The following is a 16,620-nucleotide window of genomic DNA, read 5'->3' on the forward strand; positions in this document are numbered from 1 at the left end:
GTAGGCGGTATAAAAAGTGTGAAGTGTCTGCTGAAGGAAAACTGTGTGTGCTGAATACTGGAGCACTTTATAGATGCCCAGCCAGGGCCAGAAGCCTGGGGACCACAATTTCCAGAATCTCATTCCAACAGGTTCAGATTCCACCAATGGGAAGTGGGGGAGAAGCAAAACCACTGTTGCTAAGTAGGCCAAGGAGGGAGGGACAGGAGGAGGGGAAGGAGGTGCTGGGAGGCTTGAACACGGCTGTGGGTCATGGAGCAGAGCGGTTCCAGATGGAGTTGCATCCAGGAACATTGCCTCATCCTGTGAGCAGTGGGAAGGCTTCGAAAGGCCTGCATCGAGAGGGGACTGCTGAGGTCTGTGTTACAAAAGAGATCTTTGAGAGTCCAGCTTGGGAAAGGGGTGGAGGCAGGGTGAGCAAGGGCAGCCCCACTTTGGGGGTGGGGAGAGGAGGGGTCGACAGTCACATCAGATCTACTCCAGACCATGGAGCAGACTTCAGGCTCCAGGCCAGGTACCTGAAGGAATCAGACCCTTCCCGCCCTCCAGAGCGGTGGGCTGATGCCTAAACAATGTCACCCAGCGCTGGGGTCACCCAGAGAGGAAAGTGTGTGTGTGTGGTGTGGAAAGATGTGGGCCAAGGCAGCTGTGAACTTCTAGGGGAAAACACTCCTGGTGCGCATGGGGCTGTGTTTAGACTTGGGTTAGACACGTGGTAGGCGGTCGACGGCTCAGAGCCCTTGCCCGTGTGCTTAGCCGTGGCCGACTCTTTGCGATCTTTTGGACTATGCCCGCCAGGCTCCTCAGTCCGTGGAGTTTTCCAGGCAAGAATACCAGAGTGGGTTGCCATTTCCTTCTGCAGGGTATCTTTCCAACCCAGGGATCAAACCCGCCTTTCCTGTGTCTCCTGCGTTGCAAGCAGGTTCTTTCCCCACTGAGCCATCAGGGAAGGCCAGATGTGGGGAGCCCATTTGGCACCCATCAGCTAAGCTGCTAGCGGGTGACACTTGGCTGTTCAGGCTCCAGCTGGAATTTGGGGGAGAGTTTATCATCTTCATTGTCCATTTTAGGGAGCTCTTTCCAGGTCCCTCAAGCAGGAAATGACAGCCTAGGACACCCTTCTCCCACCACAGTTCCCAAATCCCACCGGAATTCTAAGCATTCCAGGGATAACTTAAGAACACTGAACAGTCACCAACAGCCCACAGGGCAACTGGGGAAAGGCCCTCTTTGTGCGCCAGCAGCCCTCCGTGGCTCATAATTTTGTTATTGTGAAGAGCATTTTGCAGATGTTGACACCAGGGCCCCAAACTCTCCACTCAGGATCATGGAGGGCAACGCGTTTCTCAGGCCCCGAGATGCCACTGTGTGAGGCAGGGCACTGGCCTGGCTGACCCTCGGCCCTTACTCCCTGGGGCTTTGCCAAGACTTTCATGTGCCTGGTGGGCCTGGCAGGATTCCCAAGGAAATAGGGCCCCAGAGGACACGCCTTTTGAGCAGCACAGTTCCCAGATCAACCCATCCTTCACATTCACCTGAACTTTTAGAAGCCTTGTCATGCACCCAGACATTAGGTCAGCCCCTCCACAGAGCTGGTTTTTCCATTGGACACAGGCAGAGGGTAGCATCCCCACCACCTGCGACCTGAAGAAAGACAGGGTGCACCCCATGTTAAAAGCCCAAGTGAAATAGCTGGGTTTCCAACCCAGACCAGCTTGTCTCCCAAGTCCAGACCTTTTTTAATTTTTAACCATTCATGTTATGAAATTTATGTGTAAGGATTAAGCGATAATCAGATATAGCCTCTTTTCAAAATTGTGACATTACAGATGAAAGCCAGAGTTCTTTGGACTACCTCTCCCCAGCCTTGAGCAATTTCCAAGGCAACCACTGCTACGAAGTGTGCCGTATGGTGTTTGGTTCAATTTTGTTTGGTTTTCAACATAAAAGTTATACTGCGCCTCAGGGACTGAACTCAATAATCTGTCTTCAAGGTTCAACTACATTAGCACATAAAGGGCTCCTTACTTATTTTGTCTCATAGTATTGGTACCCACAGTTCATTTAGCTGTTCCCCCTAGCCATGGACATCTGAATCATTTCTAGTTTCTGTTTAAATAATAACACGCTTTTCCATTAAAGGTTATTATAGGATGTTGAGTATAGCCCCCTGTGCTATACAGTAGACCCTTCTTGTTTATCTATTGTATATATGGTAGCTTGTATCTGTTCATCTCAAACTCCTAATTTACCCCTCCCCTGACCCTTTCCCCTTTGGTAATCATAAATTTGTTTTCTATGTCTGTGAGTCTCTTTCTGTCTTGTAAATAAGTTCTTCTGAATCACTTTGGTATATACCTGAAACTAACACAGTATTATAAATCAACTATACTTCAATTTAAAAAGTAACAGTATGCTGATCATCTGAAACAATGTTTCCTTGTGTGCACCTGCAGGTGGGGTTTGTTCTCATTGATATGTGTATACGTGTGTGTGTCTTTCTGTCTGTCTGTGTCTGTCTGTGTCTGTGCGCGTGTGTTTAGCACACCTACAAGTATAACTGTGGATATGGAGCATTACGTGTTGCCAAGTAGTCCTCCAGAGAGGCATGGCTCGTTCAAGCTCCACCAACAGCACTAGGCGGGGCTTGACTCCTCACAGCTCCATCATCCACTTGTGCCTTTTCTACCACACCCTGTGGGGCGTCCTTCACCCCCAAGAAGTCACAGTAGTCCTCCTAGAGGTGCCTTACCTCCAGTAAGGGCAAGCAGAGGCTCCCTTGGCTCAGCCTGGGTTTCCCACGAGCTTTCCCAAGCCTCATGTTCCTCCTTGGCTCTCTGTGGAGGGCAGCAGACTTGCCCGAGTCACATGACTGGAGAAAGACCATATCATTTCACAAGAGCCACAGCAGTGCTGCATAAGAAATGTCCACAAACACTCTCAGCATACGACAGTAACATTTATGCAGCTCAGAAATCTGTAGGCTGGCTAATGGAGGACGGGCTCTGCTTCGGGGGCTCATCTTAGCTCCGCAAATCTCTTATCCTCTCCTGGGACCAGAATGCCCATCCTGGTGTTCTCCTCTTGCAGAAATGGCAGGGACCTGGGACAGCAAGCCCAGCAGCACGAGTGCATTTCAGGCTCCTGAGCATCTTGCCTGCAAACACAGCATTAGCCAAAGTCAGTCACATGGCCCAGGCAAAGATGGAGTGAGGATATCTACCCCTTCCACGGAATTGAGGTGGAGAGAGGGATGAATGTTACAGGATGACCAGCTAATCCACTACAGTGGCCAAGCCTGGATAACAACTGAAGGCTGCCTGACTCTAGAGCTCGGCATCCTCAGGATGGAGGAGACCTGGGTCTCTCAAGCTACTGGAAATTCCCTAGAGCTCTGTACACCTCCCACGCCACAATATTGTAGTTGCTTCCATTTCCAGTACCCCACACACCTTATGCTCATTCTCTATCCTGGCCTACAGCGAGGTCTCCAAGACTCAAATCTGGGCCCTAGCTGAAGACCCTTCTGTTCTGCACCACCAGCATTTTACCACCCCCTCAATCACCATCACTTGGGCAGGGCCTTCAGGGTCACATTATGGTCTGGCTCTGCCTAAAGTTCCAGGCTCACCTTATACCTCTGTCCCTTGCTCACCCTGCCCACCCAGCCCAATGGCCTAACCTCTTATACAGTCTCACTCTGTGGCTATGTCCTCTGCAGAACGTCCTTCCCAATCTTCAGAATTCGCCTTAGCCATTCTTGAAATTTCAGCTTGGGCCTCACCTCCATTTCAAAACTATCCCTGCCCCTTCCTAGAAGAGCTAACCACTTTATCCTGGGTGCTCGTTCTGTCCGAGGACACATCTCGCTTCTCCCAGGGGTTCCCAGACCCAGACGCCCTCAGCGACCATCAAAGCTCACTGGTGGAAAAAAACAGAAAAGGACACACTGGCAGTTTTTGAATAATATCCCTGCCGTAGGTTTATGCCCCTGCCACACTGATCTTGTGTGTATGTGTTTTCAGATCACCAAGGGGTTGCAGCCACTCTGTGCACAGTGATGTGACTTGATGGGGATGTGGAGTCAGATCCTATTTTTTAGGAGAAGCCAGTCTGGATGTCTATTAGCAATTTTTATTCATTTTAATTAATTCATCTTAATGAATTAATATTAAAGATCTCAGAAAAGTGGTGGGCATATAATAAGTTTTGTAGAAGTAGTAGAATAAATGGGTGCAGAGCCAGACCATAATAGAAAGACAGATAAATTAATAATGATAATAGAAAATAAATTAAGTAGATAATATATAGATCTTTGAAAAGATGGCAAAATTTTTTTTTAAAAAAACACTGTACAGACCAAATCAAGCCTTTTCCCAGGCCACATTTAACCAGAGGACCAGTTCTTGGTCTCAGATAAAGGAAAAGTGCCCTGTTTCTCTGTTGGAGCCCTCGGAGGACAGAGTGGGGATGTGGCATGTGGCTGCCCCCCCTGAGGACGCCCCCCACTGCCCACACTCCCAGCTCTCCCTGCTGCCCTTCTTCCTCAGGGTGAGGTGGGCAGAGGCAGGGAGAGCAGAGGAGGAGAATCTTGGAGAGAACGTGAATTGCTTCTGTCTCGAAAAAAGCTTTCTTTACAGTGCTCAAAAGCTCCAAAGAGCCTCCTGGTCCTCCGAGAGGGTCTTTGAGGTGCCTACTCCTCCCATCTCCACGGTCAGCGCCATGGACCAGGCCTCGCTGCAGCTTTCTTGGGCTCCTAACTAGCTTTCTATTTCCCATTCTCTCCTGCTCTAATATGTCTGGGCACCTCACTACACCCTCAAAGGAGGAGTAGCTCATGGTCTCGGTCTGGCTTTGAAATCTGATTCTGTGTGAACACTTTACCTCCTTGCACACTAGTTTCTTCCCCATAAAATGGGAGTAATTACAGTATCTCCCAGGGCTGTTGGAGATCAGGCTCACAAGGTGCTTTGAACCATGCAATAGAAGAACTTAGCTATGAGTACATGCTTGATAAACGTCAACCATTGTTATTGCTGAAAGGCAAATCATTCTAAGCACTCTTGTACTTAAATACCTTTGGGGCTTTCATCACCTGTGGATACAGACCAGGCTCCTTGGCTTGGCACTCACAGCCTTTTCCTGATCTAGGCCATGTTGTCCCTTGGCGCTCCCAGGCAGACATAGGTTCCAGTCTTGAGATACACACACACCCTACTCTGAATGGCTGTGCGTTCTTGCCTTGTCAGTCTGGGTCTTCTAAATACTGAGACCTGGCAAGCGATCCCTTCCCCGAAGTTGGGGAAATCTACCACCACCCTTGGAGCTTAGCCCAGGATGTAAGACCAAGTCAGGGCTGCCCTAGGCACCCAATACCTCACAGAGATTTGGGGATGGAGAACATTCTGAGCTTACTCCAAGCCCTTGTCCCAGGGACCCAGCGTGCATCTGACCTGGTGGGCTGAGCCAGGCAGGACCGAGAGTGACGCATGCGGTCCCCTCTGGCCGTCATTTCCCACCCGTGAGACGGCAGTGCTGCGGACCTTTTCTCTCCGCTATCTCTAACCTGCACGGCCTTTCCAAGGGAAGGCTCTTTATTGTTCACTGACTCCCCTGGTTTTGGTTGAGTGCCTGGATGAGTCTGAAAACTTTTATTTGAAAAACAATAGGAGAAGGATCTGGAGTCCCTGAGGCATGGTCTGGGGCAGCAGATGGTGAGGGGGAGGGATGGGGAAAGAGGAAAGAGAGGAGAGCCACCAAGATGGAGACCACACACATTTCCAAAATGACACTTCAGCAGAAAGGGGACGTCTAGTGCCCGTGTTACTTTTGTGAACACTGATGTGAGGCAACTCGTTCTGCACAATGCCTCTGACAATAAGATCTCCAGAAGAGTGCACTGTCCTCATGCATGGTTCAGTTTATACAGCTCTTGGCGGGCATCTAGGAAAGCGGTAGCCAGGTCCCTGTAGAACATAACAGAAGGGACCCCAGAGGGTGTAGCTGCCCAGAGGCAGAGGAGACCATGAGAACCGGAGCCCTTTGGGAAATCACGAGTCTGGGGAAGACTGTGGACTTCCTAGAGGGTAATGAGTGAGTGGGGTCAAACCAATCTTGTCCAGATCTCAAGCAACTGGGGAACCTCAGTTGTCATTTTGTTTATAGAGTATTCATAAATTGTAAATCTTGTAGATTTAAGAGATATGATTAATAAAAGTATCTACTGGATACATGGAGACACAAGTATTTGAAGTGCTTTTTCCTCATGGTCACATCCTGCAGAAAGTGGCTGGCTTCACAGTGCCGGAAACAATGTAACGAGAATTTCCAGTTTGAAGAGCAGGCCTCATACAGCATAAAATACTAAAGCACCAGATGGATCTAAGCAGGTGTTTCAAATGGTCTGAAAAAGTTTAGACTCATATTACATGTGAGTAGAGGAGAGGGGAGGGTCACCTCAGTTCTTGGAGTCTGTCTCCCAGAAACAGGTCACTAAAGGCAGGCTCAGACCAAGTTGAACTCTGGTTTGAACCAGGCAGGCAGGGTAGGGAGCTCTGACATATCATGAAACAAGCCACAAATATGTTCCCTCATATATCCAGACATTCTTTCCTCTTAAAGGGCAAAATGTGCATTGGCTCCTATATTTGCAATAAAGTAAATGTTTTTTGGAATTAAAAAAAAAAAAAAAACAACCTCTTGCTGTGCTAATTTTCTCTAGGTCTTTAATTTTTTAATTGTGATATAGCTCATATACCATAAAATTCGCCCTTTTAAAATATATGATTCAGTTGAAAGAGTAGCATTGACATATACATACTACCATGTATGAAACAGACACTTGGTGGTAAGCTCCTATGTCACACAGGAAGACCAGCCCAGCCCTCTGGGACGACCTAGAGGGGTGGGATGGGGTTTGGGAGGGAGGCTTAAGAGGAAGGGGAGACAATAGAGAGATGGGTCCTTATGGCTGGGCTTCCCCAGCGGCTCAGTGCTAAAGAATCCGTCTGCAGTGTGAAGAGATGGGTTAGAGCCCTGGGTGGGGAAGAGCCCCTGGAGGAGGGCATGGCAACCCACTCTAGTATTCTTGCCTGGAGAATCCCCATGGACAGAGGAGCCTGGAGGGCTACAGTCCCTGAACTTGCAAAGAGTTGGACATGACTGAAGCGACTGGGCATACATGCACATACTTAGGGCTGATTCAATATTGTTGTACAACAGAAGCTAACACAGTATTGTAAACCAATTATCCTCCAATTAAAAAATTTAAAATATGTATACAATTCAGTACTTTGTAATATATTCACAGTGCCGTGCAGCCATCACCACTGTCTAAAGAAATCCCATGTCCACTGGTGGTCACCGGCCTAGTTCTGACAACCACAAATCTCTCTATTCTCCATGGATTTGTCTCGCCACACAGACATTAGTCAGAGAGCAGTGGAATCCACAGTGATATCTGCTGATATTCAGAAACTAAGTCATTTCTGTTGCTTACCAATAAAAATCACACTGCTTCCCAATAAAATATATATGACACAAAATTAAAACTCTTTGCTATACGTCCCACTAAGTTATCTGATTTAGATACTCTCCAAGGGAACTTAAAGAAGTTAAGTTCCTGACCACACACACACACAAAAGAAAATGTTTTGCTGAATATTTTCAGAACTGACTCCACTGGGATCATGGACGTGAAAGAATAAGTGATTTTCTTTCTGTATATAGTTTTTACTAACAGAAAAATCAGTTTTCCCCTGATCTGTCTGTATAAATGTGGAACAGAGATTGAAAGACATGGATTTAAAGGAGTGCCAAACTACTTCTCTGCCTCGTGTGGATCACAACAAACTGTGGAAAATTCTTAAAGAAGTGGGAATACCAGACCACCTGAGCTGCCTCCTGAGAAATATGTATGAAGGTCAAGAAGCAGCAGTTAGAACCGGATGACCGACAGCAGACTGCTTCAAAATTGGAAAAGGAGTACGTCAAGGCTGTATATTGTCACCCTGATAATTTAACTTATATGCAGAGTATATCATGTGAAATGCCAGGCTGGATAAAGCACAAGCTGGAATCAAGGTTGCTGGGAGAAATATCAATAACCTCAGATACGCAGATGACATCATCCTTATGGCAAAAAATGAAGAAGAACTAAAGAGCCTCTTGATGAAAGTGAAAGAGGAGAGTGAAAAAGCTGGCTTAAAACTCAACATTCAGAAAACTAAGATCATGGCATCTGGTCCCATCACTTCATGGCAAAAAGATGGGGAAACAATGGAAATGGGGACAGACTTTATTTTCTTGGGCTCCAAAATCACTGCAGATTGTGACTGCAGCCATGAAACTGAAAGATGCTTGCTCCTAGGAAGAAAAGCTATGACCAACGTAGATGGCATATTAAAAAGCAGAGACATTACTTTGTCAACAAAGGTCTGTCTAGTCAAAGCTAGTCATGTATGGATGTGAGAGCTGGACTATAAAGAAGGCTGAGCACCAAAGAATTGATCTTTTTGAACTATGGTGTTGGAGAAGACTCTTGAGTCCCTTGGACTGCAAGGAGATCAAACCAGTCAAGCCTAAGGAAACCAGTCTTGAATATTCACTGGAAGGACGGATGCTAAAGCTGAAACTCTAGTACTTTGGCCACCTGATGTGAAGAACTGACTCCTTGGAAAAAACCTTGATGTTGGGAAAGATTGAAGGCAGGAGAAGGATGAGATGGCTGGCTGGCATCACTGACTTGATGGACATGAGTTTGAGCAAGCTCTGGGAGTTGGTGATGGACAGGGAGGCCTGGCGTGCTGTAGCCCATGGGGTCACAAACAGTCAGACACAATGTATGACTGAACTGAACTGACCTGCACCTAGGTCCAGACCTGCCCCTGGCAAGACTTGCTCAGAAAACCCCTTTTCTACTGTTAGAAAAATTCATTCAAAAGTCGGGAATAAGGCTAACGAATGACAACACGTCTTTGAAAGTCACACATGAGTATACCTAGCAGGCCTGACCAGGATTAATTAGCTGACTGTCTTGGGACACATCCCTTTCTTTACTATTTACTGTTGATCAAGGACCAGACTCTGCAATGTTACAGGTTAACTTGTATAAGAGTGCGTGCATGCATGCTAAGTTGCTTCAGCGGTGTCTGACTCTTTGTGACCCTATGGACTGTAGCCCTCCAGGCTCGTCTGTCCATGGGATTCTGCAGGCAAGAATACTGGAGTGGGTTGCCATGCCCTCCTACAGAGAATCTTCCCCACCCAGGGATTGAACCCAGCTTGTATAAGAGTAATTTAAGCTGCAAATAATTTTATTTTGGCCCAGTAGAAATGCAGAGGCCTTCTGTCCCATAGAAAAGACAAGGCTAAAAGTTATGGTTTATTGTTCTATGGAACACCAACCTGTTTGGGATCTAACTTAACAATCTTATTTCGAGATTCTTCCTTTCCAGATATCTAGCTGTCTCTCACACACTTGTTTGAGCTGGTTCTACCTTCCTGCTTATTTCCTTACTAATGGGATAAATTAACCTGTCACATGTTGACTATACATTTGCATGAGTCATGCTTTTAATCTTTCAAAAATTGTGCTTTAACAAAACATTGGTTTTCTCACCACAGCCAGTGAGCAAGAATGCTATGAAAAAAGAGAGTGAGAGTGAAAGTCACTCAGTCGTGTCCAGCTCTTTGCAACCCCATGGACTATACACAGTCCATGGAATTCTCCAGACCAGAGTACTGGAGAGGGTAGCTGTTCCCTTCTCCAGGGGATCATCCCAACCCAGGGTTCAAACCCAGGTCTCCTGCATTGCAGGTGGATTCTTTACCAGCTGAGCCACCAGGGAAGGCCAAGAATACTGGAGTGGGTAGCCTATCCCTTCTGCAGGGATCTTCCTGACCTAGAATCAAACTGGGGTCTCCTGCATTGCAGGTAGATTATTTATCAGCTGAGCTACTAGGGAAGCTCCAATGAGCACAAGCTTGTCCAAGATGTACAAAGATATTTGAGGCCTGAAAAAGTTCAGAGCCTCCAAAATATAAGAAACATGTAAATCAAGGAATCAATCAATTCTTAGTTAAATAGTGACAAAATACACTATTTTAAATGTCTATATAAAGTATAGCTTGTCAATCATAGATCACTTCCACTCGGGATTATATAGAAATTACTTTTAATATGAGATTTTTCTCTGTGGTCACAACTTCTGATGGCAGGAATCCCTTAAGACTAAAGGGGAAGACATATTCTTTGTGTCAGTTTTACCAACAGTAAAATGGAATAAAAATAGCTCCGTGCTTGGAGACAGTCTCTTAGAGGAACAGCTGGTCCCACCTGCCCTGTTTCTGTGATGAGATTGATCCTAGGCTACAGAATCCCAGATCCGCACACCAAACCCACCTGTGCTCCCGGGATCCGGCAGGAGAGGATGGGCACAGTCCGTGCCCTGCCCAACTCCCTGCATCTGCAGGACGATGTGTTCTCTCTCTCTCTGGGCAGTCACCATGCTTCAGGACCTCTGGCGCAGGCTAGGGTCATGATGCATGTCAGCTGCCCATCCTGGCAACCAGATCCACTGCCCACTTGCACAACCCGTCAGACCTCGTGGGAAAGCATCCTGATAGGAGGCTCCTTCTATGTGGTGATGACAGCCATCCAACTGATTTGGTGTCATGGAATCTTTACTGCAGGCTCTGAGGACCTGGCAATAAGAAATACTAAGAATTATTCTGGTCTTGAGCTGTCTTCTGGGGAATCCATTCACCACTGGTATCCATGGTAACACCTAGGCACAAAGAAGAGGTCTCAACAGGGATTTCACGTCCTCATATCCACAAGGTCCTTAGCTAATTTTTTCTTTTTTAAAGATCCTCATTTCAATCTTTGATCATCTAGCAGTGTCAATTTTGATTCACCATGGATCCACCATTTGCATTACCATCTCTTTCAAGCACAAGAAACTGAATCACTCTAAAGTCACTCTTCCAAGTATGGGGTGGGGGTTGAGGCTCCCTTTCTCACTTCTCTGAAACTATGGTCAAACCCACCATATCATTGTTGACAAAGCCAAATTCTCTTCTGACCCAAGATAGGAGGAGAAAGCAAACACACAAGTTGCAGGTCTCAAGGTTTTTACTAAGAAGGATACACTCCTCTCTAAGCCTCAAAGCCGTAAGATCTGAATTCCTGCTCCAGTTTAAGTTCTAAAGGAACTTTAGAGTGTATAATTCATTCATTTGTACCTTGGTTTTCCCCATCTGTAAAATGGGAGTGGCCATTAGTCTAAGCATCAGGTCATGATTGAATGAAATAATGTTCACCAGTACCCAGCACCTATTTGGTACCTGGTAAATATTTGCTCTAAAAGTCCCACAATTTTAAAGTGGATAACTTTCCCCTGTCACCAACTGAAGCTAGTAAATTTTTCTGGGTTTAAAATAATCCTGTAGTTTGATGAGTGCTGAAGATATACTTATCTGGGGGACTTTCTCTACATCTTATCAACATATGAGGATGTTTTCAGACCCTACCTTAAACGACTGGATTAGTGTTAAATTCAATTATAGTTCACCAGCTGGCTTAATATTACTGCTTGCAGAATATGTTTAAATATAAACATTGATTGGCTTTGATTTTGCAGTCTTATTTTTACATTCTGGAATAAAATGAGGCAGAAGCTAGACAGGGGGAGAGTGACGAACCAGTGAGAAGGGCAGGAAGTGCTAACCTGGAGGTTATAAACGGCAGCAACTGCCACAGGAGCACTCATGAGGTTGTTTAAATATTTACTCAACGTTTAAATAGAATGTGACTTGCAAAGAATTAGAAAGGATTGAAATCTTTTATTTGGCAAGATCAGATCCATCTTTCTTCTTCCAACCAGTGGTTTCCAAAAACAAAAGTGACATGCTATTAGGAGAAAATGTAAACGCTTCACTTCTGTGGATTGCTGAGTTAAGGCTGCCGGGCTTGCCGCTGCTCAGCTTGTTCTTCAGTCTATTTCCTCTGTTTCTTGCCCTGGCAGGCAGCTGTCAATCATGGCTGCCCAAATCTGTAAGCATCCTCCTCCTTTTTCTGTAGTTTCCTCTGTTGTGAATTTCTCCTGCCCAATGGAGAATGCACACAGCTGCCTTTGCCAGCCTCCTTCACTCCTTGAATGCAGACATGTGACTTAGAATCTCCCGATCAAAGGCAGGGAGCACCTTTGATTTAAAAAGAAGCTCTGTGCAGAAAGCAGTGGACTCAGGCAGCGGTGCATCAGGCTGGAGGGCGGGACGCAGTCACAGCTCCAGCCAGCCGGTTCCGCCACAAACCTGTGAGCTTTCTAATAACCCCTGTGCTGGTAAATCCCTTCCTGCTTGATACCCAGCTCCTGGCATGTATTAGGTATTCAGTGAATTCTCATTGAATGAGGATCTGTCGAACCAAAACCTCTGTTGGGCACAGCTCTTCAAGAACCCGCGTGCATGCTTGGGGGAAAGCAGGGGATCTGCTTCAGGCGTGTCTTCCCTGCTTCACTGAGAAGGTGGTTGCCTGGTCGCCTGGGCCTGGACCCCAGGCAAGCGGCCTCTGCTGTGGCTCCTGTGCTTTGGAAAATCCTTCCCTGGCCCTCCAGCTGCACCTCCCAGAGTCGGGGGTCTGTGGGGCCAAGAGGATGTGCCCATGGTAGCCCACCCACTCCTCCTTGTCAAGCACACTTGGGGGAATTAGACCCCTGGATTTCCTCAGCCGAACATGCTAAAGCCCCATTGTAGGGTCTGTGCAGGCTTTACGCCAGAACCCAACCTCCACGGGACAGACTCACGCACCGTGTGCATGCCTGGGCCCGGGTGGCTAATTTTTTTTTTGGCTGCGCTGGGTCTTCACTGCTGCTTGGGCTTTGCTCCAGTGGCCATGAGCGAGCGGTGGCAGTGCGCGGGTTTCTCGCTGTGGAGACGTCTCTTACTGCAGAGCCCAGCTCTAGGGTGCATGGGCTTCAGTAGCTGTGGTGCACAAGCTTAGTTGCTTTACACTATGTGGAATCTTCCTGGACCAGGGATTGGAACCATGTCCCCTGCATTGGAGGCGGATTCTTAACCACCAGACCCTACCAGGGAAGTCCTTGAGTGACTATTTGCAGGGGGGGATATGCGGGGTTTTAACCCTTGAGCACGTGCAAGACTGGGGGCATGGGGGCGGAGCCAGGCTGGGAAGAGAGGAGAGATGGCTTCACGCCAAGGTCCAGCCCTCCCCTCCCACCATGCGCTGGTGCCCAGCTCCAAGGAGCCCAGAGATTCCAGATCTGAGCCTGACCTTCCAGGTAGTTTTTACAGTATCCTTGGTCAAGGTCAAAGGATAGAACATACTTCATTTTAATGGTTTGTCTGTGTACTGGTTACCTATTGCCATATAACAAATTGCCCCCCATTAGCAGCTTAAAACAGCACACATTTACCATCTCACACTGTCTCATGTCAGGAAGCTGGGACCTTCCAGGTTGACTTTCCTGCTTCAGTCTCAGAAGGCCGCCGTTAAGGTACCTGTTGGCCCAGGGGCTGTGGTCTCATCTGAAGGCCCGACTAGGCTCACTCAGGGCTTGTGGGCAGCAACTTGTTTCTTTCAGGCCCTGGATCAGTTCCTTGCCACGTGGGCCTCCCCGACATGACAGCTGACATCACCAAGGCATGCAAGCCAGAGGCAGGAAAGAGTCTGCCATGAAGCCAGGAGCCACAGTCTTCTGTAAACTATGACGGGAGTGGCACCATCACCTTTGTCATATACTATTGGTAAGACGCAAGTCACTAAGCCAGTCCACACTCAAGGGAACACAAAGCACCCTTTGGCCAGGCCCCAAACACCCCTCCCCGGGGACTCCAGCAGAACCCCCAAACCCTGAGCTGAGTGTGGGCGGCTTTTCCACAGAGCCCAGGGCTCCGGGAGCTCCACCCTGCCCCCTGGACAGATCAGTAAAGCTCCATTCAGAGGCAGCTTCCATGAAGGACAGAAATTACCACCTCCAGTTCCAATTACCAGCTGAGCTAATTGTAAAAGTAATTGCAATTGAGGGATCTAATTACCAGGCTGGGCCAGAGTAGTGCCTCCTCCCGCCTCTGGGGAGACTCCTGCTGCCTCCGGGGGGCTACAGATGTGGTGGGAATCCCATTCTTGAGGAAACAAGAGGTCTGGCTTGTATCCCAGAGACCAGAAGGCAACCCCAGATCAGGCTTCCTGGTGGAGAGTGGCTTCTCCCCTTGGGTTTCTGCCCAAGGTCTCTTGAGCCACTAGACCTGCTCTTGTGCCACAGTCCATGACCAACTGTGAGCTGGCATCCGGTCATGGCCCCGCCCTGCACTGCCCTCCCCCATAGGTCGGTACAGTAGGCACGGTCAGCCCGTCTCCCCCGTCTGGCCTGGAGCTTGTCCGCACACCGCCCACCCCCACCACTTCCACAGCCCACCTGCAGGACCCATTCTGGGCGTCTCCTGCCAGCAACACCCAGGCCTGCAGAGCACACCCAGCCCAGGGAGCCGAGTCTGGCCTGACCCTGCGTGAGCCTAGCACAGGGCACAGTGCAGGAGCTCAGAGTCACCACAGAGAGCATGAGGGTCCACGCAGGGAGGCCAGAGAGCGGCCTCCTCCCCCACCTGGCAGCAGCTCCAGCTGCCTGCTGGCCTGCATTCGGCCTTCTCCCACTCCCCTGCTACGTCCCCTGAGTAGCCATCCTTGGCCTAAGCCATACACACACTGTCAATATGGCCCACCTTCGGGAGACCAGAGCTGGGGCAGGGCCTGAACAGTTTCTGGAATCAGGTCCCAGTTCCCCAGGATGTGATCTGGAAGAGGGGAAGGCCAGCTGGGTGCATCCTCTGGGCCCATGGACTCCTCACCTGTGGGGAGCGGCCCAGCTGGAACACCAAGACAGGGTCTTTCAAAGCTTGGGAGCCATGGCCCAGGTCCCTCTTGCCTGGGACTTGGGAATAGCACTGGGAGAGCTCCTTGTTCTGTAGAAAACTTTCCAACTCAGGAGTGGCCTGACCTGTTCCAAACTTTTAATAGGCCCCCATTGCCCTTGAAAGGGCTTCCCTGGGAGCTCAGTTGGTAAAGAATCCGCCTGCAATGCAGGAGACCCCAATTCGATTCCTGGGTCGGGAAGAGCCACTGGAGAAGGGATGTGCTACCCACTCCAGGATTCTTGGGCTTCCCTGGTGGCTCAGCTGGTGAAGAATCTGCCTGCAATGTGGGAGATCTGGATTTGATCCCTGGGTTGGGAAGATCCTCTGGAGAAGGAAAGGCTCCCCACTCCAGTATTCTGGACCGGAGAATTCCACGTATAGCCCGTGGGGTCACAAAGACTCGGACACAACTGAGCAACTTTCACTTTCATTGTCCATAGCACACGGCTTCCCAAGTGGCGCTAGTGGTAAAGAAGCAGCCTGCCAATGCAGGAGACATAAGAGATGCAGGTTCAATCTCTGGGTGGGGAAGATCCCCTGGAGGAGGGCATGGCAACCCACTCCAGTATCCTTGCCTGGAGAATCCCATGGACAGAGGAGCCTGGCGGGCTACAGTCCACAGGGTCGCACAGAGTCAGACACAACTGAAGTGACTTAGCACACACACACACACACACACACACACACACACACACACACGCCCTTACAGAAACACCTACCTGTAAGCCCCAGGCCAAAAGGCTAATGACCCAGCCCAGGCATGCCCTCAGGGAGCCCCCAGCCCTGTGGGAAGGTAGGACCCTCAGACAGGAAAGATGCAGGGAGAAGTGGGCACCCTGAAGCCTCGCCCAGAGCATCCCGGGAGCCCCAAGCTGGGCAGGAATGGGGGTGGAAGGAGGGGCCAGGGAAGGGCTGGGAGGGAGGGTGGGTCGGACAGAACCCACACTTTCTGGCTGGGCCAACCTGCATTCTCTGCTTCTGTAACTTCGTCCTCTGCTGCTCCCCACCCCACCCTGCTAACCCCTTGGCTCCTCCAGATGTGATGGAATCCCCGAAGCTTATTCAATCTGGCAGAGGGAGTGGGTGGGTTTCCTGATAGAAAAGAACACAAAATGATGAATGCAACATGAATTCCAGAGCCCTGGAAAGTGAGGGCCCTCAAAGCTTTGGGCCACTGTATCACAGCTGACTTACCTCTCCCTTGCTGGGGTCAGCTGGACCCCTCTGGTCCCAGCTCCCTTTTAACCTGCACCCCACCTGCTACATTCCCTGGCCCCTCCCTCCACACCCCATTCCTGCCCAGCTTAGGGCTCCCAGGATGCTCTGAGCGTGGCTTCATGGCACTCCTTTCTCCCTGCATCTTTCCTCTCTCTGAGGATCCTAGCCTCCCACAGGGCTGGGGGCTCCCTGAGGGCAGGCCTGGGGCTTACAGACAGATGTCGCTAGAGACCTGAGGAAATGATCTAATGAATGAACGCTTTTCCCACAAATAAGGTGATACATGAACATCTGTTATCTAGCCTTGAACACTTAAACGTTCAGTGGTCCAAAAGCAGGGGTTGTACACGAGGAAGTTCTTCTGGAATCTTAGACAAGAGTACCGGAGTGGGTTGCTATTTTCTTCTCCAGGGGGACCTTCTCAACCCAGGGATCAAACCCGGGTTTTCTACATTGCAGGCAAACTCT

General features: G+C 49.0%; 1 protein-coding gene across 1 annotated transcript in view; it reads left to right on the forward strand.

Moving 5' to 3' along the window:
* HRH2 (histamine receptor H2) overlaps positions 1-16,620 on the forward strand; it is an 80,176-nt gene that overhangs the window by 47,949 nt on the left and 15,607 nt on the right. The gene's annotated exons all lie outside the window — the stretch shown is intronic.

This window comes from Dama dama, chromosome 12, assembly GCF_033118175.1.
Source record: "Dama dama isolate Ldn47 chromosome 12, ASM3311817v1, whole genome shotgun sequence".
NCBI lineage: Eukaryota > Metazoa > Chordata > Mammalia > Artiodactyla > Cervidae > Dama > Dama dama.